Raw genomic sequence first — 24,888 nt, 5'->3', positions numbered from 1 at the left:
TTGCCTTTTGAAAAGGAGGTGGAGAGATCTGTTTTCAACTCTTGACAGGCCCTTCGCTGTTCTTTATTTCCTGTTACTTAGTGGCAGAGGTAGAATCTCTGTGGCCGGAAGTGCCTGAAGGACCCCAGCCTCCTTCTGGGCCGCCCTCTGCTTCTACCCGCCCCCCCCCCCCGCCCCCCCCCAACATCCTTTCTGTTCAGCTCCCAAGAATCCACCAAAATAATAGGTAGGAAGACTAGGTACGGCCTGGGGTAGAAAAAGGATTGAGCGTCCCTGGCATGTTCTGATTAATCCTATTCATTGTCAAGTACAGCTTTTTAATGAGCTGATTCATTACTGAGAGTAGGTCTCATGCAAATCCCCAGTTTATATCCTGCGGATTTAATTTCTTAACAATTTCCTCATTTCAACACAAGTCCATTGTACCATGGGTTTTATGATTTCCTTTGAATTTAGAGCCTCACCTCACATTTTATTTCAAAACTATGAGGTAAATAGAAAAGAAAAAGCTTTAAAAAATAACCTAGCTGAACACATTGGTGGATATTTAACTCCTCTCTAAAGGAAGGGTTGCCCACACATCAAAGTATTGGAAGGAATTGCAGGAGAATCCCTGATAAGTTTCCAAACTTCTACTTGTGTGATACCATGGACAAATTTAACAGACAGATATGAAAAAAAAATTTTTTTTTTGCCTCAATTGTGATTTATGGAGTTAATATAAAACTGTGAAAAGTTTAGGAAATGACCAAAGAAGACACTAAAATAGCCACTAGAAAAATAGAAAACTTAATACTTTAAAAATGCCAAGTGACTGGTTAAAAGAAAAATATAGTTGGCTAAAAATGAAATAAAATTGTTAGACCCACAAATTAAAGTAGTATAATGAAACAATAGCATTTTTCAGTTGCTCTTAATTATCAAATAGGAACAATATTTTTAAATACTGATATGGCTTTGGTGAGGTGACATTTTTCATACACTGGTATTGGGAGTAGATTTTGGTATACTTTTTCTGGAAAGCAATTTGATAATATATCTATTTTCAATTCATCTTTTTTATTCAAACATTCTTCTAGAAACTGGAAGATCTTTTTTTTTTTTTTTTTAATTTTTTTTTTCAACGTTTATTTATTTTTGGGACAGAGAGAGACAGAGCATGAACGGGGGAGGGGCAGAGAGAGAGGGAGACACAGAATCGGAAACAGGCTCCAGGCTCTGAGCCATCAACCCAGAGCCTGACGCGGGCCTCGAACTCACGGACCACGAGATCGTGACCTGGCTGAAGTCGGACGCTTAACCGACTGCGCCACCCAGGCGCCCCGAAACTGGAAGATCTTAATTAAAGACACATTTACGGGCAGTGGTGTTTAAAGTTATAGAAGTTGAAAATGTTGATAAGAGAGCATAGGGGAATGGTTCAGCCACACGGATCATCCATATAACCATATAGTAGGCGGCCTCAGTACGTCCAAGGAATTAGTAATCAGATGGAGAATGCAGCATTGGCTGAAAACCGGGTACAGAATTCTATCTATATCTCCCCATCCAAATTTTGCCTAAAACATATGTATAACAAAAGGACCAGAGGGAACTACATCACACTGTTAGCCCTGGCTATGGTCATTTCTGAGCTGTGACTTTATAGCCATGTCTCTTGTTTTCTTTATTCTTTTATGCATATATTGAGGTGACCCAACTGTTCAGTTTGCCCAGCTTTGCCCTGGTTTTAGCACTGAAAGTTCTGCTCCGGACAGTTGGTCGCTCTAGCGTACATGGATGCATATTGAGATGAGTTTATGCCATTTGGCAGGAAGGGCCAAAGATAAAGTGACAAGTGACAAGCTGATGGGGCCTGTGTAGGAGTCAAGCAATAGATTCTCTGGTGATAAAATTAATAGGGCTTATTTTAGAAAACCTCAGAAAAAGTAGATCTGCAAAAACTTAAATGGTGCTTAACATGTGGCTTGTATTGTTCCAAATGCTTTTGGTGGTTAACATTCTTTAATCGCTCCCACCCTAGGAAGTAAGTACTGTAATCACATCCCCATTTACAGAGGCATAGAGAAATTGAGTAATTCGCCCAGGGTCCCACAGCTCTGGACAGCTGTGCCTGGATCTGTGCTCAGGCATTCTGGGTTGTTCACCACTGTCTGCATCTCTACAGAGCCCCTACTCCAGTCACTTCTGTTGCTGCCCTTGATGTTGACGTCGTTCTTGCCCATACCATGCCACTTGAGTTGGCCATACTCGACTTCTTACTGTTCATTCCAGCCGTCCTGCCAGGACTGCCATTGACCTCAAACAGAGGAAACACCTTCCCCGTCCGGAGCCTGGGGTGGGGATTTCCATAGCAGAGTTGCTGGCCTCTGGTGATAGAGTTCTTTCAGTTTTGCCACATGGTCTTGTGGCATAGGGCTGGGTCCAGGTGCAGCTTTAGTTATTTCTGGAAACACTTCTCCTTTTCCTTTGCTTTGCTGAGTGTGGCTCATCAGCCGTTCTCTCCGAAGGTGATTTTGGCTCCTCTGCCCAGACCATCAGACACTTCTGTAGGTGCTGGAATCTTCCATGATGGTTCTGGACCCTATGCACATTTCCAGATGAGTCTGAACTTGGAGAGGGAGGGGGTGAACTGTATCAGAATATCCATCCTCTAAGTTTTGCTCAGCTAAGATGCCAGTCACTGCATGTGTCACTGCTTCATTAGCAGTGGTGATCGCTGGATGGTGAATCACAGGTGGTATTTATTCTTTTTGCTTACCTGTTTTATTTATTTTTGAGAGAGAGAGTGAGCATGAGTTGGGGAGAGGGACAGAGGGAGGGAAGGTGGGAGGGAGAGAGAGAATCTTAAGCAGGCTCTATGCCCAGCCTGGGACTGAATCGCACAACAACACTGGGGTCATGGCCTGAGCGGAAATCCACTCAGACACTCAACAGACTGAGCCACCCAGGCGCCCCTACTTACCTGTTTTAAATATTTCTTGAAAAATTTTGCTTTGCCCTCTAGATTTTTAAAATGTATTTCAGTTTTTTTCTTATAATGCAGTTTACTCCTACAGAATTTTCAGAGCCTTCAAAATCCATGCATGGCCAAGAACATCCTAACCCTCATTCAAGTTAGAGCAACTTCATTTCTTTACCAAAAAGAAATACCTTCAGCTATTGTCTGAACTTGTACCTTGCTGAGAACCCTGCCAGAGTTTCTGGTTAATTGTTTGTTTTGTCACATTAATGGAACAATGAGAGGGCACTGGCATTCTTCACCCATGATGTGGAAGCACAAAATGTACATTTCTTTTTAGGTGTGTGGGGGGCAGGGCAGGGAATGTTTTTTGGCCTTTAAATCTTAGAAATCTGTTATTTGACAGATAACAAAGTTTTAGGTACTTCATGGGGACTGCGGTGTTTAAGCTCAAATGAAATTTAAATTTGGACCTTGTGTGTTATATTTTCAATGAACCTGTGTGTTTCTTTATCTTCTTCTTTCTGAAAAGTTCAAAAGTATGAGTCATCCTCCCTCCCCTTAACACACTTTTTTGGGAGGGAAGAGGGAAGTAATGTAGCAAAATTATTCTTTCTAAATTATAAAAGGGTATCTTCAGAATTTTTAGTGTTCAAATGAAAGACCATGCTTCCCAAGGGAAGATATTCCTAAAAAAAAAAAAAAAAAAAAAAAAAAAGGACTACTACATCTTTGTACTGATGTCTCTGAAAGGGTGAGGAGGCATCTGCTAGGGTGAGAACAGGGGAGAATTGCCAGGTGGATTCCTGATGCTGGGGTAGAACTGTACAGCAAAGGGCCTTTCATCCTCAGAGGAAAAAGGGGTGGAGGCCTGAGAAGCTATATAGAAGGGGACAGATTGGGCCAGCCAGGATTTCCAGAGCCCAGTACCCAGCTCCCTCCGCAGGGCCAGCATCCCTGGGCAGTCGTTAGAAATGCAGAATCTTGGGGCGCCTGGGTGGCTCAGTCGGTTGAGTGGCTGCCTTCGGCTCAGGTCATGATCGATCTCGCGGTTTGTGAGTTCGAGCCCCGCGTCGGGCTCTGTGCTGGCAACTCAGAGCTTGGAGCCTGCTTCCGATTCTGTGTCTTCCTCACTCTCTGCCCCTCCCCTGCTTGCTCTCTGCCTCTGTCTCTGTCTCAAAAATAAACATTAAAAAAAAAAATTAAAAAAAAAAAAAAGAAATGCAGAATCTCCCCCATCCCCCAACCAGAATCAGCTGCCCCCGGTAATTCACCAGCACTGCCTGTGGGTACTGGCCGAATTGGTGGCTTGTGTGGCTACCCAATAGAGCAGTGTTACCTCTAAACCAAGGACAATGGGGGGAAGATGGGCTAGGAGCTAGGCTGAGAGAGATCATTTAAATTATAATGTATTCTAAATATATAATATTATAATGTAACATATACATGTATGATATTGGACCACATGCTCAGGGATTAGGTTTGTTTTGGGTACTAGGAAACGACCAAGAACACAATAGGGAGTGTGTGTGTGTGTGGCGGATGAACTGTCTCCCTTCTCCCCAACCCCCAGTAGTCTTGGCCCCTCATCTTGCTGGGAGAGTCTTTGGAAGGGCCTGACTAACTGCCTCGTTGGTAACAGACCCTAAGAGCACACAGTAAACACCCCGGTGAGAAGACATGTCACCATCATCAAGGCAAACAATAGAGCTTTTCATGAGGGTCCTCACTCTGTGGGCTCCAGAAGTCACTGAAAATGGAGTCACAAGCCTACGGGCCTTGGCTAATTTAGAGACCTTAGCTGGGAGGCAGGCATGGGCTGGGTGGGGCAGCCCGCCCACGTGGTAAAAGAGTATCTTGGGCTGGCATCACCTCACCCAGCCTTGTTTGTCAGGCACTGATAAGTCTCTGGTTCTGCCCCGGCTGGGGGATAATGTGATCCTTACCTCGAGGGCTCAGATTCAGAATTCCATAAGTTCTGGATGCACTCAGGTTCACTTCTCCCTCCTAAACACATATGGAAATGGCTCACGGGTGAGGCTCTGGCCTCATTCTTCTTTGGCTCTGTCATGCACCAAACCTCGCATTGTCCTTAAGACAGGAGCCTCATTGCTAACTAACGGTGGCTTTGAGGTGTTTGCTTTCCCTGGTTTTACAGAGTTTGTAAGTTCCCTTTTTACGTCAACACGTATTTTAGGTTAAAGTTCGCATTTTTAGTGAGTAGTCTAAACGGTTAGATCTAAATTGGAAACAAATATGCATTCTTTGTGTAGGGTTAATTATTTTAATATTTCTGATTTTAAAGTTTAACCAAATGCTGTAGTATCTTCTCTTTGGAGTTCACATGTACACAATTACCTAACCTTGCTACATAGGTCCTGTTTACTTCAAAAATAATTTTGAAGAATTTACCTGGTATGTTTTGAAATTTGTGTGTTTTTCATTCATTAGTATCAGAATTGAATATATTTAGCTGTTGCTCTCTGTCAGTAAACTGAGACTAAAAACTAACTGAGTAGGGTTACAGATTATTAGATAGGAAAATTAGAAGCCTCTGGAGGGAGTTCCTGCTTCCTTTTCCGTGGTCCGAAGTGGAGAACAGTGACTGTATTCCTGAAAGAGAAAGCACAGCCAAGAGCTGTGAGTCCAGACTAAGGGGGAGATTTGTTCTGGTAGCCATTTGGACTTTCACCTCCTGTCACCTCCTATGACAGCAAGTGAGGGGATCAGCATCGATTGAGTGCCTACCACATAAGCCATTCTACATGAGGTTTTTAGCACACTGGCCACAGAATCATCCTGTCACAGGGGAAGAGTCCCACCCCCTACCTTGGGGTTTTTAGATACTTAGGGCATTTGCTGAGTACCTTGCAATCCAAGTCTTTTTCTGTAACGTTAAAACCAGCTTCAACTTAGGGGGTGGGGGGAAAGTAGCTCTTAAGGAATATATGTGGGGAACGTTTGCTGAGTGAAATGTGGCAGAGAAAACGGGTCTCTACAATGAACATTGTAAAGGATGCTTTAATGCCCGGGACTTCTGAAACAAACTGTTCTGAATATACAGAATGGTAGCTGAAGGACCAAAACCTGAAATGTCCTCCCTTAGACACCCTGAGTGTGTTACTTGATTTCTCTTCTTTTATTGAATGGGAACCGCCCTGGAAGGATGGAGATGATCTGTTTTTTGACAAATCTGAGATCACATTGAGACTTTACTAGGTTGGCAGTACCGTTCTGGGTCTTGGGTTTTCAGAGGTGACCTTACATGCTTATGGGGGAGCTGCACACTGAGTGGGGAAGGCAGTAAACAAGGAGAGTGCAGATCGTCCCCAGCGCCAGCAGAGACATGATGGAGAATAACTGACTCAGCCCTTACTCACCGGCTCAGTAAAAGGTAGCTGCTGCTGTTGCTGTTGTTATTGTCATTGAATGGCCTGTTGGGGGAGAGATGTTCCTTGACTAAATTTGGGGAAGATCTTCTAATATTAGAGGGCACACAAAGTTTAATGCCTGTGCTTATTCTGATAACGATATCATCCCTCCTCTTGGCCTCACCATCTCCCATGAGCATGGTCGGTTGCCAATTGCTGGAAAAATCAACTTTGCCTGAATGTTTAGGAAGCTATTTGGGATTTCCAATGTTTTTCTTCCTCTTAAAGAATAATAAAGCAAGTTCGCATTTAAGGGGTAGTGGTGGTCACGGTTCATCTCTTCTCCCTACCTCATTCTGCTTCTTTGCTCAAAGAGAACTTATGGGTTCACAAGCGTTTTCCCTGAAGAGGTAATCATTTCAAGGGAAATGAGATCTCATTTAAAGTTTCTAGGTAAAAACAAAAACCCCAAGGCTTATGCCTTTGTTCTACTTCCCAATGGCAGTTGGTAGGGAATTAAACATTGCTCACCTTCTTCCTCTCCGGGCTGTGCCCACCCCTCTGTCACATGGGGTAAAACGAAAGAAGGCAGTGCTGGCTCTCCTGTTTACCATCCCTCTTCCATGCCCCCCATGGTGCTGGCAGCAGCCAAGGAGGTGGTGAGCTTTCTGCCACTGCGCCAGCTGGGCCACCTGTGAAGCCGCTGCCAAAGTCAACATGTGCAGCCTTTGTGTCTGGCCAGTAGGTTTCATAATGGTAGTTAATGGAAGTTCCTGTTCAGACGCCCTCAAGCTCGTTGTGTAATTCTGCCTCTGGAGGGCCCGGGCATCTTCTCTTATGTAAAAGCAAGGTCTTCAGGGGATTTTGAAAATTTCTCCTCTCGCTGGTCATTTGGCAAGGTCAGAGGAGGCCCCATAAGTGACCATTAGAAGGAGAGGGCAATATTCCTAGTGGTCATTCAGTAGAGATTTATTGTAGTCCTCACGTGTACCAACTCTTGCTCTGGAAAGGTGGGAAGGGAGGGCACACAAATGACTAAGCCGTGAACTCAGAGCCCTGGGACTGTTGGTCTGATTCAGGTGTGGAGGAGAGACAGGTAAATAAATAACCATACTGTAAATGAGGACCAGAGAGCTCAGTGCCAGGGGCACGTGAATGGGTCACTTAAGTGGGTGGCAGCTGAGGAGGAGATTAAGGAGGGCACTTGTGATGAGCACCGGCCGACGAATGGAAGTGTTGAATTGCCATATTGTACAGCTGAAACTAATATTACGCTGTAAGTTAACTAACTGGAATTTAAATAAAAACAAACAAACAAACAAAAAAGATTGGGAGCCAGTTTCCTTGTTTTGAAGTCTTCTTTGAGAGGAGGGACGAGTTTCAGTGAGGGTGAAGAGAGGTGAGAAGGGCTTTTATCGGTAATGGTAGTGCCTTTTGCCTTCTGGGGTGGGTTTGAGGGAGACATAGGAAGGGGGCTGAGGGCCTCGCACTTACAGGGGCCCCACCTTGCTTAGTTTAATGTTCGGCGGTTGCCATCCTGAAGTTCTTTCTGTTCATGTTTTTCCTTTTGTACGAGGCCCTGCAATTCATGTAGTCAGTCCTGCATTTGGAGATCAGGCTGTCACAGTGGTTGAGCCAGACTGTGAAGAGCTGTGTCTGTCAAACTGGAGAATATTTGACTATTCTAGAAGCAGTGGGAAGCATGCCGGGGGTGGTGATAGGGTTGTAGAGGAGAACCAGAGAGGCTGGTGAGACCCGGGGAGCTGGCCGTCCGTGGAGGGAGGCTGCCCCAGTCGTGCTGGAACAGAGGTGCCAAATGCGCACAGCTCCAAATGACACAGGTGGTGGAGATGGGCTGCCTCGAGGCAGGGGACAAAAGTGGAGCGGGTCGTTGAGGATGGCTGGGGTTTCTCGCGAGGCCGGAGAGTCCATTCACCAACAGGAATGCAGGGGAAAGGAATCCTTAAGCCAGTGGCAGCAAGGCAGATGTTTTGCAGGAGTGGGGTGAGGCCCTTTCCAGAAAGACCCGGAAATCTCTGGTGGGACAGCTTGTGGAAACATGCACTGCAGCTGCTCAGCTGTAGCAAATGACCTGCAGATCAAGGTTTTTGTCAGTATCAAGAGCTTCACTAGAACAAATATTCATCCAAAAATAAACTTCCCGTTCTTCCTGTTTTTATAACTTGCCTATTTCCTCTGAGTTTGAGGCTGGTCTCCAGTTCCGTGGGTTATTAATCTTCAGAGGATCAAGACCTCTATAGAAGTATTTCCTGTACATGTTTATCTACCCAGCCCTAAATTATTTTCTCCAAATGATAAGAGAACTTTTCCATACTGGTGTGTCAGACTTTTCCTTTGAGAGGTTTCAGTTAGGCACCCCAGCTAGTAAGGCTAAAACCAGAAAGGCTTACCCCAGAACACAGGAAACCCGGGTACAGTGGGGGCGGGAGAAGTGACCTGCAGTGGGTGTTCATAGGCATCCTCCGTTCATCTCTTCCAGGTTCAAGGGGCTCCTTTCTGGCCAGAGTCCTAGGAGAGAGATAAAGTGATGGCTGCAGAGGGCCCGATTTGAGGGAATTTGAAACACCCTACTGAATATCCACAGGGGAATAATAGCCCCAGAAATATTTCTGCCCCTTGGAAGAACTTAAAATACCCCCCCCCCACCCACATTGGGCCATAATTTGTGTTTAAAACATCTTCCATCTTTATGCTTTCAAATACAAGGGGAAGAGAGTGTCCTTGGTGCTCATGACTATGCACAAAGAAAAAGAGAAAAGCCATGTTGAAGCTGGGGCCAAGTTCAGACCCCATAGACAAATAGACGAGCTTGCATAAGGAAGGGAGGGCATTTTCACTCACCGGCCCAGTAAATCCCCCTGCCTGTGGGAGACATTCTTTGGTCTCCTACCTTTTTGTGCATACAGATACCAAGCTAGCATGCTGGTGAGTATTTTTTAAATGTAAGCCTCCTTGTGTGACTCTTGTAGAGAGACCGTGGGGACCGGGCTGCGTGGGTGGCGGCTTGTGCCGCAGCGGAACTTGGAAGGAAGCCAGCTGCCTTTTACTGAGGCCTTCCGAGGTGGGGCAGGGATGTCATATTTTGCACAGGGCACCACCCCTCCCCCCTGGTGATTCAGGTGACTGGATTGGGAATTTCTGGGCCAGAGCACCGCCCACTGCTCTAGGCCCACACTGTCCAACACCTGAGCCACTAGCCACTAGCCACTAGCCACCTGGGCTGTTGTGCACTTGAAACGAGGCTAGTGTGAACTGAGATACACTATAAGTGTAAAATAACACATTGGAGTCTGCAGACTTACCATGAAGAAAAAGAATGTAAAATAATTCCTCATTCGTAAATCTTTCATTTTGATTACTTGTAGAAACGAAAATGTTTTCGATATATTGGGTTATGTCAACTATATTATCCTGGTTAGTTTGGCCTGTTTATTACTTTCATAATGTGACTAATAGAAAAATTTTAATTGCATATGGGGCTTACGTTCCATTTCTGTAGGACAGTGCTGCCAGTCTGTGTGTTGAGGTCAGCTGCCAGTCGTGGCTTTGAAAGCAATACATTTCCAGAGGCTGGGAGGGCAGGGGAGGCCCCTCTCTCCCTGGTGGCCTGGCTGAGGGGAGACCCAGCCTTAACTTTCGGCTGCGTAGGGTGGTGGGTGGGACAGCCTACTTCTAGGCAAAGAGTTAATAACTCAATAAACAGCAGCAGGATTTTTTTTTTTAATGTTTGTTTATTTTTTGAGAGAGAGAGCGCTAGTGGGGGAGGAGCAGAGAGAGAAGGAGACACTGAGTCTGAAGCAGGTTCCAGACTCTGAGCTGTCAACACAGAGCCTGTTGGGGAGGTGGGGGGAGGGGGGCCAAACCAATGACCTGTGAGATCATGACCTGAGCCGAAGTCAGACACTTAACCAACTAAGCCACCCAGGCTCCCCAACAACAGCAGGAATTTTTTAAAATCCTTGCAAAAGCACACGTCCTGGCCTAATATTTTTTTCTTAGCCTGCTTTGCATACCAGCCTCTTTACTGGAAGCTTCCCCTCCCCACCTCCAAATTCAGAACTCCACCTATCGGCATGGAACCTGCAGGGATGTTGTCCATAGGATCTTCCTGTTTTGTTTTATGCTCTTGTTTAGATTATTCATCTGTCCCCAGGTCAGGCTCCAGTAGCTGCCAACCCAGAAACTACCCAGGTAGGCCTGAGAAGCCACCATTTCAGACCAGTCCACCCTACCCCGCCTTTGGAGTGGTTACTTGAGTGAAAACGTCCACACCTCTGTCCATCGAATACCGAACTTCTGCTGGAATAATCAACATGAGAAGCAGCACGTCTTAAGTGCTTGTTCTGTGTAATGTGCTTTATTACATGTACAGTTAATTGGTATCACAAACTCCAGTACACCCTAGAGTAGGAGCCATTGTTACCCCATTTTGCAGATGGAGAAACTGAGTTTAGAAAAATGTAGTAAGTTATCTGAGAACTCATGGCTAGAAATCAGTGGGGCAGGGAGTACGGTTTGGGCTGTGGGACTCCATAGTTGAGGGTTTACCATAAGGTATCATTCTGCACTGCCCAGACCAGCCCACAAATGCGTTGTTCAGTTCTGCACATGCATTTGTTTATCAACACGTCTGCTGGTGCAGGCTAGGACATGTCCCCAGGGAGGGTTCGATTCTGGGTTGTGGCAACAACTGAGCTAAGAGTTAAGGAGTACTGTGAGTGTCTTTGAGCCCTACTAGAAGGATACCCTCTCACATGGCTTTTAAAATGCTATATGCTACAGAACCTTCTCCCAACATGGCTTTTGCATCCAGTGGAGGGTCCAGGGCTGTCTAAAAGATGTTCCTTTGGCCTCTTCAGGGTGACTTGCGGCTTTGTATAGGTGCAAAAGGGCAACTCCATGGCTGGCTGGCTGACTTGGTGACATTTGGAAATAAGCAAAGGGGCTAAGAGCTATGTGCTCTGGAGTCAGGCTGTTTGTTCTACCTGTTGATAGCTTCATGGGTTGGGTTCTTCGTTCTCCGGGTGGCAGTGTCCCTAACTAGAAAACGGAGATACTCAGTACCTGTCTCGTATAACTGCTGTGCACATTCAAGAGGACGCACAAAGGTATAGTTTCTTGGCACATCAGTTAAATGTCAGCTAGCATTTCATTACCATGTTCATTAATGCCATTTAATGCTGTAGGATGGGTTAGAGGCCCATACAACATGTACCAGAAAATATGATCATGTGGCCTGAGTTTTTTGTTCTAAGGCAAACACATCAGAATATATATACCTTGGTACCTGAATATGTACCTTTGTACTTGAGTATTGTATCTTTCAAAGCTATGACCTCACCTCAGGAAGCAGTCTGCGTATCTTGATCTCCCAACCATTTGCTTGAAACATTTTGAGAAGCCTTTCCTTTTTTGGAACTCTCAGATGAGGAGGCGGGGGGTGGGGGGAAGATGATTCTATTAAGTATTTAAATTGTGAAAGTAGATTTTAAGTTTGGAAATGGCCTGAAGTTCATTAGAGCTAAGTTTGGTGAATAAGTTGAATAAGCTTTGGTGGTAGATCTGCTCTAAGTTAAAAACTGGTGTTTAACTAAAAAGTAAGGATTGGGTTTCTTCTGTTTTGTTTTCAATTTTAATGGTTGGCTCATTTATTATAAGACTAGCTTGAAGGCAGCCCCAGAAGAAGGGTTTCAGGCAGCTTCAGTTCCAGAGTTGGGCCAGCATCTTTGGAACACTAGTAGAGGCTCCAGAGCAAAAGCTTTAAAGGCAGGGGCTTGAGGGTGAGTGGGGCAGTGTTGACTCAGACCTATAAGATTATATTTTTGGAGTACAAATTCAACTTCATACCTACTGTGTTAAGCAACACCCGCAGCGAAGTTGGCATTTGGGGCTTGTGTAGCCGGTAACGGGGCCAGGGGCAGAAGGTTCCCTGCATCAAAGGAGTAGGGGCCAAAACCTGGCTTTGGATGTTGACTTGCATTCCAGGTCTGTTCGCCCTTTGTGATACACAGAATTCAGATCTGAAAGTGTGAGCATGTGTTAAGGGAAGGCCCTCAGGTTGGTGTCCTTGGCCAGGACTTTAAAGCTGGGTATGGGGGAAGCCCTCTTCTTCTATATTGTATGGACTACTGAGTGGCTAGAAAGCACCACTGAGCCGAGGCTCACTGGGAGTGGAGGAAAATGCGTGTCCCCATGGAAAATGATGGATGAAAGTTCAAGGGTTTTGTATCTTCAGGTTCATGATGACTAATAGGTTCATCTAGAAGGGCTGGGCCCCCAGGCAACCTTTGGATTATTTCCAACAGGTGGAAATGAGAGTTGCCGTGTTCATTATATCCTAAAGTTTATCTTGGCTGTGGAAAGAGCGTAGGGCTTTGGAATTTGCCTGGTAGAGCTCCAGTGTTGCTCTCTATTGCTGGGTGTCATGACTATGGTGTCATAACTAGAATTGCCTAGGCCTCATTTCTTTCATTTGTAAAATTGGAACTCCATTTTAGGGCTGTTGTGGAAAAGGCTCATAAGAGTCACGTATATGAAGAGCCTCAACAGATGCAAACCCTCCACCTCTTCCAAGGCCCTCAGAACGACACTAGAATGGGGGCGCCTGGGTGGCTCAGTCGGTTAAACATCAGACTTCGGCTCAGGTCATGATCTCACAGTTTGTGAGTTCAAGCCCCGCATTGGGCTCTGTGCTGACAGCTCAGAGCCTGGAGCCTGCTTCAGATTCTGTGTCTCCTCTCTCTGTGCCTCTCCCCTGCTCATGCTTGGTGTCTCTCTCTCTCTCTCTCTCTCTCTCTCTCTCTCTCAAAAATAAATAAACATTAAAAAAAAAAAAAGAATGACATTAGAATGAACCCCATTGCCACTCAGTGGCCCACAGTTGTATATCAGAATATGCTACCTGCTGCAGGAAAATGTCCCCAATCTTTTGTGAGGTGAGGCTTGTATTCCTAAGAGAATTTCCAGTTCTTCCCTTCTTTGAATAAGGTCAGCTGTTGAGGCTCCAACGCTCAGCATCTCTAACAAATTAAGCTGCCTAAGACCCTTTCGGCCTCTTAAAAAAAAAAAAAGCTTTCCTGTCACTGACATAGGCGGCCTCGGCAGGATGCACACTGGCACTTCATGCTCAGGCACTTAATGGAATGCTCAATGTGAACTGCATTGTTGATATTGATAACAGGTCATTTCTTATTTGGATTTAAAGGAGTCCTATCTTCAGGTTTTTCTCATTTTTGTCCAGCCCCTAGTTTTTACTGTGGTTCTAGCATCATCCTTGATCGCACTGATAACTCAAGGAAGCTTGGCCTGGATCCCTGACTCGGGGGCCCTGGTGAGACGGAGAATTAGGCCAGCAGGGCCACAGGCAGGCTCCAGCAGAGAGTGTGCTGCCACCACTAGCCTCTCACACTTCATCCTGACTTTGCTTGAACCATCCTGTTAGGTTCCGGGAGCTCTGATTCTCAATTTTTGCTGTACATTGGAATTACCTGGAGAACTCTGAAAAATTTGGAAATCCATACTGTGCCCCAGCCAATTAAATTAGGCACCAATGTTTAAAAAAAAAAAAAAGGCAAAACTCCCAGGTGATTCCAGTATGCAGCCAAGTTTGGGAAGCAGTGCCTCGGGTGATGGAATGAACAGTCTCCTGGTACAGTTACTTCCTTGAGTTTACTTGCGTTGGTGAAGTCATTCACTCTATCCTCTGCAAATCATCTAGGGCCAAGGTGTCACCTCTAGGGGTTGAACTGCCTGTTCTGGTCAGTAGTGAGGTCCCCGTGGCGAATAGCTATCATAACAACCTGTTTTCTTAGGAAACGTTTTACACATTCACGAAGGTAAAGAGAATAGTATTAGGGATCCCCATGCACGCATCACCCAGCGGTCATTCGTGTTTCCTTTGCATCACCACACACACATTCTGGGGTGGGCTGGAGTATTTTAAAGTAAATCCCAACATCGTTTCATCCATAAATACTTGAGTGTGTGTCTCCAAGAGATAAGGACTTTAAAAAAACAACCATAATACCATTATCACACCTAAGAAAATTAACGACAGGTCTTTAAAAGCCATGTTCACTTTTCTCCCAGTTTGTCACAAAAATGCATTTATACATTTGGTTTGTTCCAATTAGGTTCCAAGCAAGTATAATTCATTTTTGGTAGTTTGACTTTAACCCTGGGGTAATTAAACCATCGCTGTGTACGCACACAGGTAATGATGCATATGCAGGTCTGGTAAAAGTATAAATGGCATTCAGCGCATCGGATGTTTACACGATGGTCTCTCTTGGCTCTTTACCTTCCTTAGCCCTTCTGGTGAGACCTTGACCTGTCACAGAGGTCACTCACTGAGTGCTCACTGAGGCGCTGGTTCCAATCACTTCTGTGCTGCTCTGCTTCTGCCTGAAGGCATATTTCCTTCAGTGAACTTAGAATAGAACCTTAGGCTGCTTGTGGAAAAGAGTATGAGTCAGCTCGGTGGACAGTTTCGAATTTCCTGCTCCTTTGCTAAAGGCGGTGGCTGGGAAGGGCTGGAACTGCCTCTTGGGCTCCTCTCTGGGCTCTGCTGAGGGGTCCTGCCTCGCTGGTTATCTCTGGGGATCCACCCGGGACTTGTGCTCTGACTCAGGGACCAGGCAGTAGCTAAGCCCTCCTTCCCTAAGGTGTAGATGGCTCTGTGAGCCTTTGCCTCCAGCTAGATGTCTGGGTTCAGGTCCAGATGATGACCAGGGGAGGAGAGGGTTATTTTCTGCCCTCCGAGGACAGAAAGACCAACACCTTACTGGTCACCACTTTGGCACATTGTCTCTCCTCTGTTAGGTAGAATGCTGTCAGAATTTCTTAAAAAGGGGCAGATGACTGGATGGCCCCTGGGATGAATGGGTGGCAAGTCTTTGTGGGGGAGTGAGCAGGAGAAAGATCAGGGTGGAGAATGGGCAACCTAAATAATTGAACTCCGGTTCCTTCCACAAATAGGTCTTTGTGTGCCTACTCCATATGCATCGTGTCAAATCAGAATCTCATCTTCTCTTTCCCTAACCATATTCTTTTGCTTTAGAAGGGCTTTGTCTTGATTTCAGGTGGATTTGCAGTTGCAAGGTTTTTATTCCTTCTTTCTCTATATCATGACCAGGTTAGTTAAAGAGCAGTGGACAACCATCCTAATATATAAAGGCAACCCTGATCTGCAAAGTTGTTCCTCACAGGACTGTTATCAATAGCAAAAGGTTCAGAAAAACCTAAATGTTCTTTTTTTTTTTTTTTTTAAATTTTTTTTTTCAACGTTTATTCATTTTTGGGACAGAGAGAGACAGAGCATGAACGGGGGAGGGGCAGAGAGAGAGGGAGACACAGAATCAGAAACAGGCTCCAGGCTCCAAGCCATCAGCCCAGAGCCTGACGCGGGGCTCGAACTCACGGACCGCGAGATCGTGACCTGGCTGAAGTCGGACGCTTAACCGACTGCGCCACCCAGGCGCCCCCTAAATGTTCTTTAATAAGGGACTTGTTAAGTAAATCACGGTATGCCTGTATAGTGAAATGTTGTACTGATGCAAAAAGGGGATGAATCTGTTCTGGGTTCCCATATGGAAAGATCCTCAAGAGATAAGAAGCAAGGTCCAGAACATGGGAATAATATATTTGCATAAACCCTAGAAGGATACACAAAAATCTTTTAAAAGGTGGTTACTATTGGCTTGTTGGGTGGGAAAGGGAACAGGGCAGATGGGAGGTGGTGGGAGTATACCTTTTTATATTTTGATTTATGAATCATGAATGTGTAACCTATGCAGGACAATTAACTAAATATACGAATAAATACATCTGTACCTATATCATGCAGATAAATTGATGGCCTGTCATGCCCCAGCTAATCTTCTGCAAGCTTCTGATCCCTCCTTATCTGTACTTAAACACCTCAGAACCTGTTGTGTTCTGATCAATGGATCAGTGAGGCTATGACCAGCCCATGGAATGGGTGCCATATTTTTCCCATGATACCTTGTTCAATAACATTATAAATATTTGCTTCTTTTGAAGCCCATGAACTTTCTCCCTTCCTCATCCTGAAATATAAACTGAGCTGACATCTAAAGATTATCCAGAGAAGACAGGGAAGTTGGGCTGCCTATGTCTGCCAGCACAGTAAGTTGCCCTCTTAGGAAGAGGAGGTGTCATGGGAGAAGCTGCAGGCAGGGGTGGGGAGATTAAGATGGCTTCCCTTCCTATTTCTCGTCTGTCTATGCAGTCTTTTGCTTCTCCCTTGGCATCCCATGTGCCATATTGTCTGTGTGTTTGTATTTATTTTCAGCTTCTACTGAGTGGCAGCAAAATCCTTTTGAGCTGAACTGGTCCCACCCTGGTAGCTAGGAATGTTCTAATGTTAAGACTTGCTCTTCACATTTGGCACATTCTTAGTATTAGGAACAGTTCCTCCAGGGCTCACAGGAAACAAACAAATGAAATCCATGGAACAATTTTCTCCCTCTTGAGGGGAGAAAGAGGGGTGGAGAGAATCTTTGGGGAGACTTGAAGCAAAGAACATTTAGGAGTGAACCTTGTTTAAAAGTGTTTTGAAAGATGAAATTCAAGGACACTCAGGACCTATTCTTGGCTCTGCCACAAATGTCCCTTTTATGTTTTATTCCAGTTTGTACATTTGGGGCTTACGCTTTGATTTTGCATCTATAAGCTAGGTGGGGCCCGCATTCATTGTCCATTCTCCTCACTGTTCTGTTTTAGCCATCCGATACTTACTTAATAAAACTTGAAAGCCGTCCTTGTAACTGGCAACTAAGTGTAGAGAGTGGATAAGCCCTGTTTGGCCCCTTTTCTTCCTTAAAAGAGTACTACAGTGAATACTGTTCTAGAGATGAGTACTAATTGGGTTGAGGTTTGATCAAGGACTTGTTACCTCACCTACATGCCTCTTCCTCTTTTGAGTACAGTTGTACACACGATGAAAATTGCATGTGGTCATAATTACCCTTGACAGTTCTATAGGAGGCCAGCACACAGCCTTTCACCTCTTCCTCCAGTCTTGGGAAGGATCACTGTTTCTGTGATAGAGCACTAAATGAGGTAGCTGGCTAGCATTCTCAGTCCATGTTGAAAGATGAATGTGTACTTCATCTTTAAATGCCAGGGTCCTATCAAGGGTAGCAACAGACCAAGAGAAGCACATGGTCCCCAAATCTTGACCAACTCCGGGGTACATGTTCTTGGAGAGGAAGAGCCTCATCTCTCTTTAAATGCACTCAGACTCTGGCTTCTTTTCTCTTGCTGAATTTGGAAAGTTAACTATGTGTATATGAGATTCCTCTGTAAGGCACTTCTTAACTACCACAGAGAGCACTTGGTGAGATACTGCGGATTCTCCCCTTTCCTCTCCTCTCTCAGCAGGTTTTATTATGACCACCCTTGGGGATTCCTGAGAGGGGAAGATCCTTGAAACAAGGTGGATGCTCACCAGCTGTGCCTTCCCTATGTAGAATTCAGGTGAACCATGGGGAGGAAAGTGGTGCTGAAGTCAGTGATCTGTAAGCCTTATTTGGTAGCTTGTTCTCTGTTGACTGGCGAGCCCTAACTCTGATTCATTGGTCCACTTCTTAAATTTCTGATACAACTAAACTGTGTATGGCAAAGTCAGAAACAATTTTCAGAGTAATCAGTAGCTTTGGCTTCCCTTTTGATGATTTATTTAACCGGGCAACCTGGGAATTCTAGAGCAGGTAAGTACTCTGGACACTGTCATCTACTTCTCTTGCTCTGGAATCATCTCTGATTAGCCTTTCAGAAACCAAAAGTTAACAGTGTGACAGAATTGAGGGATGATTTTGGTTTTAGCTAGGTCAGTAATGTAGACTCAGAGTCAAAAGTTGTGAGCCCCGTTCTGGCTCCTACAACTAAAATTGAACAAGAAATAGTTTCCTCATATGTCAACTGTGATTAGTCTAGAATTAGCTATCTCCTGCGGTTAATTTTAGGATTCTAGGCTGCTGTTCTAGTTATTTAGTTAATATCTGATGTCCATAAGATGTGAAACCTGTCCATAAGATGTGAAATTATTTATTGCCCCCCTGCAGTGTTGAATTAAAGAACTAAAAAAATCTTGTTAAGCTTTATATACCTTTTGTTTTTATCAGAAATGAACAAATAGAAAAATAGGGAAATATTTTCCAATTATTTTTCAGTGGGGTTCAGACAGTGCGAAAGAATACATTAAACTAGCAAATATGCCTCACATAACTGTGGATACCTGAAATGCTCTTAAATTCTACCACTTATGTGTCATTTCAGGTGAATGTTTTCCTTTGCATTTTCTCACTATTCTACAGTGAACTTAGTACGTTTTATCATGAAGAATAATACACATTACAAAAGTTTGCTACCACCTTCTGTTATTTCCTCCCTCTGTATAATTTTCATCTCTACCCCCTATTTAAGCCAATAAAGGTTAATCTGTGTTTGTTGAATGAAATGAAAGAGACTCGGGTCTACCAAGCGTTTACCATTTGTCAGCCACTGAGCTACAAAAGTGAAAAAGAAGACCATCTTTTTTTGAGAGTCTCAGGTCCAAAAGCAAAGGGGACGTGCAAGTCACAACAAAATGCTGTAATTGTGGCATTGCTTGCCATGAAGACAGAGAAGAGACTCCATTTCCTATCCCTGCTCTCTGTTTAGGATAAAAGCCCTGTGAAATTGCAAGGCTCATTGCTTGCATATGATAAAGCCATAGCCAATGTTGACATTAGCTGCCGTTGTTGACCAATGTTGTTTGTAAAGAAAAGACAGTTCTAGCTTTGGGGTGAGATCCGCATCCTTTTAAACTGGTGTGTTAGTTTAGGCTGGCCTCTTAGATCCAGGGTCAGAACGTAGCTTTACCCCCAGTCCGTTGGTCTTGATCTGCCAGCACTGCCAGCTTTCTTTCCACTCCTCTCTGTTCCCTGTCCACTTACTTGTATTCGTAGGTTTTCTCATGTAGGTGTTACCAATCTATGCCTTGTAGAATTCTGGAGGTTCGAGGCCTGGGCCAGTTTAAGCCCTACATTTTCCAGGCGAGGGAAATTGAGGCAGCAAGAAAAGCAGGTGTGCCCAAAGGCACAGAACTAGTGGTGAAGCCAGGCCCAAACTATTGCCTCCCAACAGAGTGAATTTGCAGGGTTTCTACCTCCAGTTATGTGTGCTATTTACGTAGGTGAACAATTATAGAGGATCGTTGAGTGTTCTCAGAAGAGACTTCCATTTCTACAACTTAACAGCTGTATAGCCATCTGACAGAGGTGGCTTCCACATGGAAGGTTTGCTTAGCGAGGACACTACCGCTGTCTTGGATAAGTTTTTTGTAGCCAACATCACGGTAAGCGGTAGATTTAAGACCGCTCCTAGGTTACACAGCCTTTCAGCAGCTTCCGACCTAATTGTGGCCTGAAGTTAGGGAAACAACAGAGTGGACTGGGCCAGGCTAGTGGCAGATTTGGGTTCGGCACACTCAGTCTGTGCAGTGATCCTCATGGTGCGAGGATCACTCGAGGAATGAAGCTATCCAACCCTTAAGCAGATTTCAAACATAGACCTTACCCTTCAGCGTGGCAGACGTTAAATACACTAACTGGTCACCCATTGAACACTCCCTATTTTCTCTCCGCCCCCTCCCACCCTTGAGCTTAAAATTCCACCCCAGATCTAGGTTTGGTTTCTCTCTGCATCCCATGTGTCTGAGGCCAGGCCTTCTTGCCCTGTTTGCTCTCCAAGCCTGAAGGGCTAACAAGGAAGACGAGTTCTTCATTTTTCTGGGTTGGCCCTCAGTCTCTTTACTGGGTTCTTGTTGGCAATGATGATGTTATGGCAGCCCTCATTTCTGAAGGCCCTGGAATCCTTGCTCATCAAGCCCTTGGCTCCTTCCCTAATTTCCCAGAGTAACTTTCCCGTGTTTCTGATCCAGTTTGGATTCCTTCTTCCACTTTTATCAGTTTGCCCTGTTTGTATAACATCTTATGCTGGAGAAATTCAGACTCTCTAGAGTAAATTGACCTAGTAGTTCAGCTCCCCTGTTTTTCCTCCACACGGGCCAGGCACAAAATTTGTGGGTGTGTTGATATAACCATATGGAATACCCCACACCAAGTGGGCACTGGGTGAATGTGAGTTCCATTGACTTTTCTTTAAAGAAATCTTGCCAGGTACACAAGCCTAGCACTGAAAGGTCCTCACTTCATAGAGTCTCTTATCTTAAAAAAAAAAAAAAAAATTTGCTTAGCATAATAGCTCATGTGCATGTTATCAGTGCAGGTCTTCTGATTCTAACCAAGCTGAACATCCCCACAGTAACTGTGAGCTTTGGAAAGAGCCTTATTTTACCCCTGTGCCAGCCAGTTACATTTTAAGGAACATGGCTGAAAACTGGCTTGGTCTCAAGTAAGATTTGTCACTGTGCATACATCTCTGAAATCCTGCTCTCAGGTAACAATAGAAATTATCTGGGGTGCCTAGGTGGCCCAGTCCATTAAGTGTTCGACTTCGACTCAGGTCATGATCTCACAGTTCATGGGTCGAGCCCTGTGTCAGGCTCTGTGCTGAGTGCTTAGAGCCTGGAGCCTGCTTCTGATTCTGTCGCCCTCTCTGCCCCTCCCCCACTCATGCTCTGTCTGTCAAGAATGAATAAACATTAAAAAAAAAAAAGTTAAAAAAAATTATCTGACTCCCCCCCCCATTTTTAAAAAAATTTATATAATTTAAAATTTACATCCAAGTTAGCATATAGTGCAACAATGATTTCAGGAGTAGATTCCTTAATGACCCTTACCCATTACCCCTTCCCTTTCTTGAACAGCCCCAGCTGTGAATGCCAAATTCACTTTGGTATTTAACATATGCAATTTTCTATTGGATTGACTTTGTAAACAAGTTGATATTTGCCAGTAAGGCAACAACAAGTGGCCACCAGAGAGCCTGTGTATCTGGATATACCTCAGATTTCATCTCTGTCTGAACAGCTGGCTAAGAATTTTTTTATAAGAAAGCTAACTGAATGTAGCTAGAATGGTTTCTTTTGTTCAAATTTCCTCTCCCAGAGACCAGTCCCCAGGACTCCCCTCACCTGCCTTATCCATTAATGCAATGGGCTCATTTTCCCCAAATAAACAAGTTTTCTTGCCAAAGAACATAGGCGGCATTCTTGGATGCAGGGACGTGTCTTGGGACCTGCATCTGAGTAAGGCGTGTTCTTCATTTTTCTGGGTTGGCCCTCAGTCTCTTTACTGGGTTCTTGTCGGCGATGATGATGTTACGGCAGCCCTCATTTCTGAAGGCCCCTTGAGTTGTATTAATCCTGCCCGTGGCTGTCCAGCCCTCTTGAAAGCATCCTTCATTTCTGTTTGCTCACTTTCCTGAATGCCTCTTTCAGATCATCTTTCACCTCTTGCTTCAAGCTCTGGGGACACATGTGGTTTTGACATAATGTACAGATGTGACTTGGGGGAGGGGAGGCATGGCTGTGGGCTCGCACACATCAGCTGGACTCTGAAAGAGGGAGGTCATCCTCTGAGTGGGCCATTCGGGAAGGAGCGGAGGTGGAAAAGACCCAACAGGCAGCCTCAGGCCCTCCAGATTTCCCCTCCAAACATGAGACAGAACACTGTGGTATGTGTTTTCCACTGCAAGGAGAGAGCATGAGCTCAGCTCATGTGGACCAAATCACCCTAAATACGCTTGTGTGTCTGGTTTCTAAGTTGAGACATAGTAAACAATAAAGGACCAGTGACCAAAACTTCTATAGGGAAAAACCCAGTGATTTCTTTATCCACTCAACTGTTGATCACCAAGGTTGGCAAATGTCTTTGAAGGTCTAGTTAGTAAATATTTTTGGCCTTGGGGACCATGAGGTTTCTGTCAAAGCTGTTGAGCTGTGCCTTTGTGGCTGTAAAGCCGCCATAGACAATACGTAAACAGACCAGTGTGGTGGCTGGTCATAATTTGCCCACTCTTGCCAGTCTAAATTATAAAACTTACAAACATCCTCTTCATTGTTGTTTGCATAAATTAATGAGTACTCTGTATGTGGCCAGGACTTATGCTAAGTACTTGTTGTGAGTGATCACATTTATCCCATTCAGAACAATTCTGTGAAGTCATTAATAATATTCTACCCATTTTTCCGACAAAGAAGTGCAGAGGCTTAGAGAAGGTAAATAAGTAAGGGCCAGGCTGGATTTTGAACTAAGTTAGCTTGACTCCAGTTTCATGCTCTTTTACCACTGCACAGGACAGCCTTCGATAACATCATGATATCCATATTTGCCTTAAGATCTTGCCATTAGCCAGTATTTGGACTTTGGCCTCTCCCCATCTTCCCCTAAAAGCCCAAAACATGCAAACAGATTATTGCTAAAAACTCTTGTATAAATTAATAGATGGCAAAAATTTTAAAGGAGTCCATTAACAAGTTATAATGAGTTGGAAGGCAAGTTCTGCTATGCTTCCTGGCTAGTTTTGCTTTGTAATACCCAAGGGTCGTGGGAGATGAGTAGGCCTGGGGATCTCACGCCAGTGGCATCCACACTGGTTTTGAGGTTCCAAGATCTAGTGGTCTGAAAATGTAGAGATGGAGCTGGGCCTGGAGCAAGCTACTGCCCCTTGGGACGGCCTCACCTGGGGCCATTTGCCTCTTAACGCCAACACTGACATGAGCTGTCGGCCCGCTGTACACATGGGGGCAGGCTCCTCGGTCACCAGCGGAGGTATGCCGAGTTAATGTGGTCAGGGGAGACTGGATATCGCATCCTGCAAGTTGTTTCTGACTGGTGATGGTCGTTTACGTCCAAGCTGACCAAATAGAAATGTTCATTAAAGATGGCAGAAAGCGGGGCACCTGGGTGGCTTAGTGGTACTCTTGGTTTCAGGTCGGGTCATAATCTCACTTCCTGGATTCCTGAGTTGGAGCCCTGCATCAGCCCCCACTCTGACAGTGCAGAATCTGCTTGGGATTTTCTCTCTTCCTCTCTCTTTGCCCCTCTCTGGCTCACACTGTGCACTCACTCTCTCTCTCTCTTTCTCTCAAAATAAATAAATAAGCTTAAAAAAAAAAAAAAGATGGCAGAAACCAAGTTGGGATGTCTTTTGTTGTTAAGTAAGGTGTGTTCTGAAGAAAGCTTAGAGTAAAAAGATTGGGAGGTGGGAGGGAATCCCGTATCCCATATCGCATCACCTACAGCAGTGTTTCCCAAAGTGCTTTCTTCAGGTTAAAGGGATGGTAATGGGGGAAGGGGTTCCTATGGTCAAATAAGTTATGAAATGCAAGACTAAACAAACAGTATACTCGAGGATATAGTATGTAGTGTTCTCAAAATGTTTGTTTGGTTGTTTTGTTTTGTTTTTGGATCCTCTTATAAAATTGTTTACAAGGAACACCCTTTGAGAAATCTTAACCCAGAGGCATTTCCTAATGTCCTAATGTTTATTGCATTTTGGTAAATTTCCTTTACAGTCCAAGATTTTTTTCTAAACAGGGGTCATATATTCTTTCTTTTTGTGTATGTGTTTAACTTTATTTTGAAGTATTTCATCCTCACAAAAGAGTTGTAAGAGTAGTATGAGGGACTCTCCTAATCCAATTCCCCATTTGTTAACATTTTACCGTAATTGGTATTTTCTCATTCTGTGTGTGTGTGTGTGTGTGTGTGTGTGTGTACATGTACACATTATTATTGCCATTACCTTTGTGTTTTTAGTTAAATTTCAGTTGCAAGTTCTTTAATGAACTATACATTCATTTCTTGAAAATACTTACAGAAACTCAAATTAGGCTAGAAGCTTATTATTAATGCCCCCCATTTCTACCTGTTGCATGAAGGCAAATCACGCTTTGCCAGTGTGTGAAAGGTTTTCATTAAATTGCAAGGGAACATTTTGATATTCCTTAGGCTTCAGTTCAGACCCACACACAGTTCAGATTTGTGAGGTTGTCACTTGATGTGTATGGGGACCATCACAACCATTTGCTGCATGTTTTTAGTCCACTTGGGCAGTGTTCTTTGAGGACTGGCCTTGGCCGTTAGCTGAGATGGAAGCCTGGACCAGACACTCTCCTGTCCTTTAGTTTCAGAACTAAAGGGAGGAGTCAAGAGGTCCTAGGGTTTCATAGGACCTCTATATTTTAAGTGTCCCGTGGCGACTTGTCACACTTTCAGAACATATCAACAAGGACGATTTCTTAAATGACATCTAGTTTCAGTAGTGCTTTTATTTAACATACATTGGCGCTTCCATATCTGTTTTTTTTTTCCAGCCATGAAATCAAAGCTGTCTTCCTCCCTCAGATGGTTTAAGTATAGCCCAGTTTGCACATAAAGTGAGTCAAGCGAACACTGCTACCTTACAAAGAGATGTGTTGGTGTAAGGGGACTGTGGATGTGATGTAATGTAACCTCTCATGGAGTATTTCCAAAACCATATAAGGAGGCTCGAAGTAGTCACCTCAGTGTCAACACCGAGCTCACGAATGAGGCTGTAGCTTGTGTCCCCAAAGGAAGCATA

At 44.5% G+C, this 24,888-nt stretch overlaps 1 protein-coding gene across 1 annotated transcript in view; it reads left to right on the top strand.

The window, feature by feature from the left end:
* Positions 1-24,888, top strand: part of SPRED2 (sprouty related EVH1 domain containing 2) — a 114,590-nt gene that overhangs the window by 33,866 nt on the left and 55,836 nt on the right. The gene's annotated exons all lie outside the window — the stretch shown is intronic.

The sequence above is a fragment of the Prionailurus bengalensis genome, chromosome A3 (assembly GCF_016509475.1).
Source record: "Prionailurus bengalensis isolate Pbe53 chromosome A3, Fcat_Pben_1.1_paternal_pri, whole genome shotgun sequence".
In the NCBI taxonomy this organism is placed as follows: Eukaryota; Metazoa; Chordata; class Mammalia; order Carnivora; family Felidae; genus Prionailurus; species Prionailurus bengalensis.
This window is presented reverse-complemented; position numbering and strand designations above follow the sequence as displayed.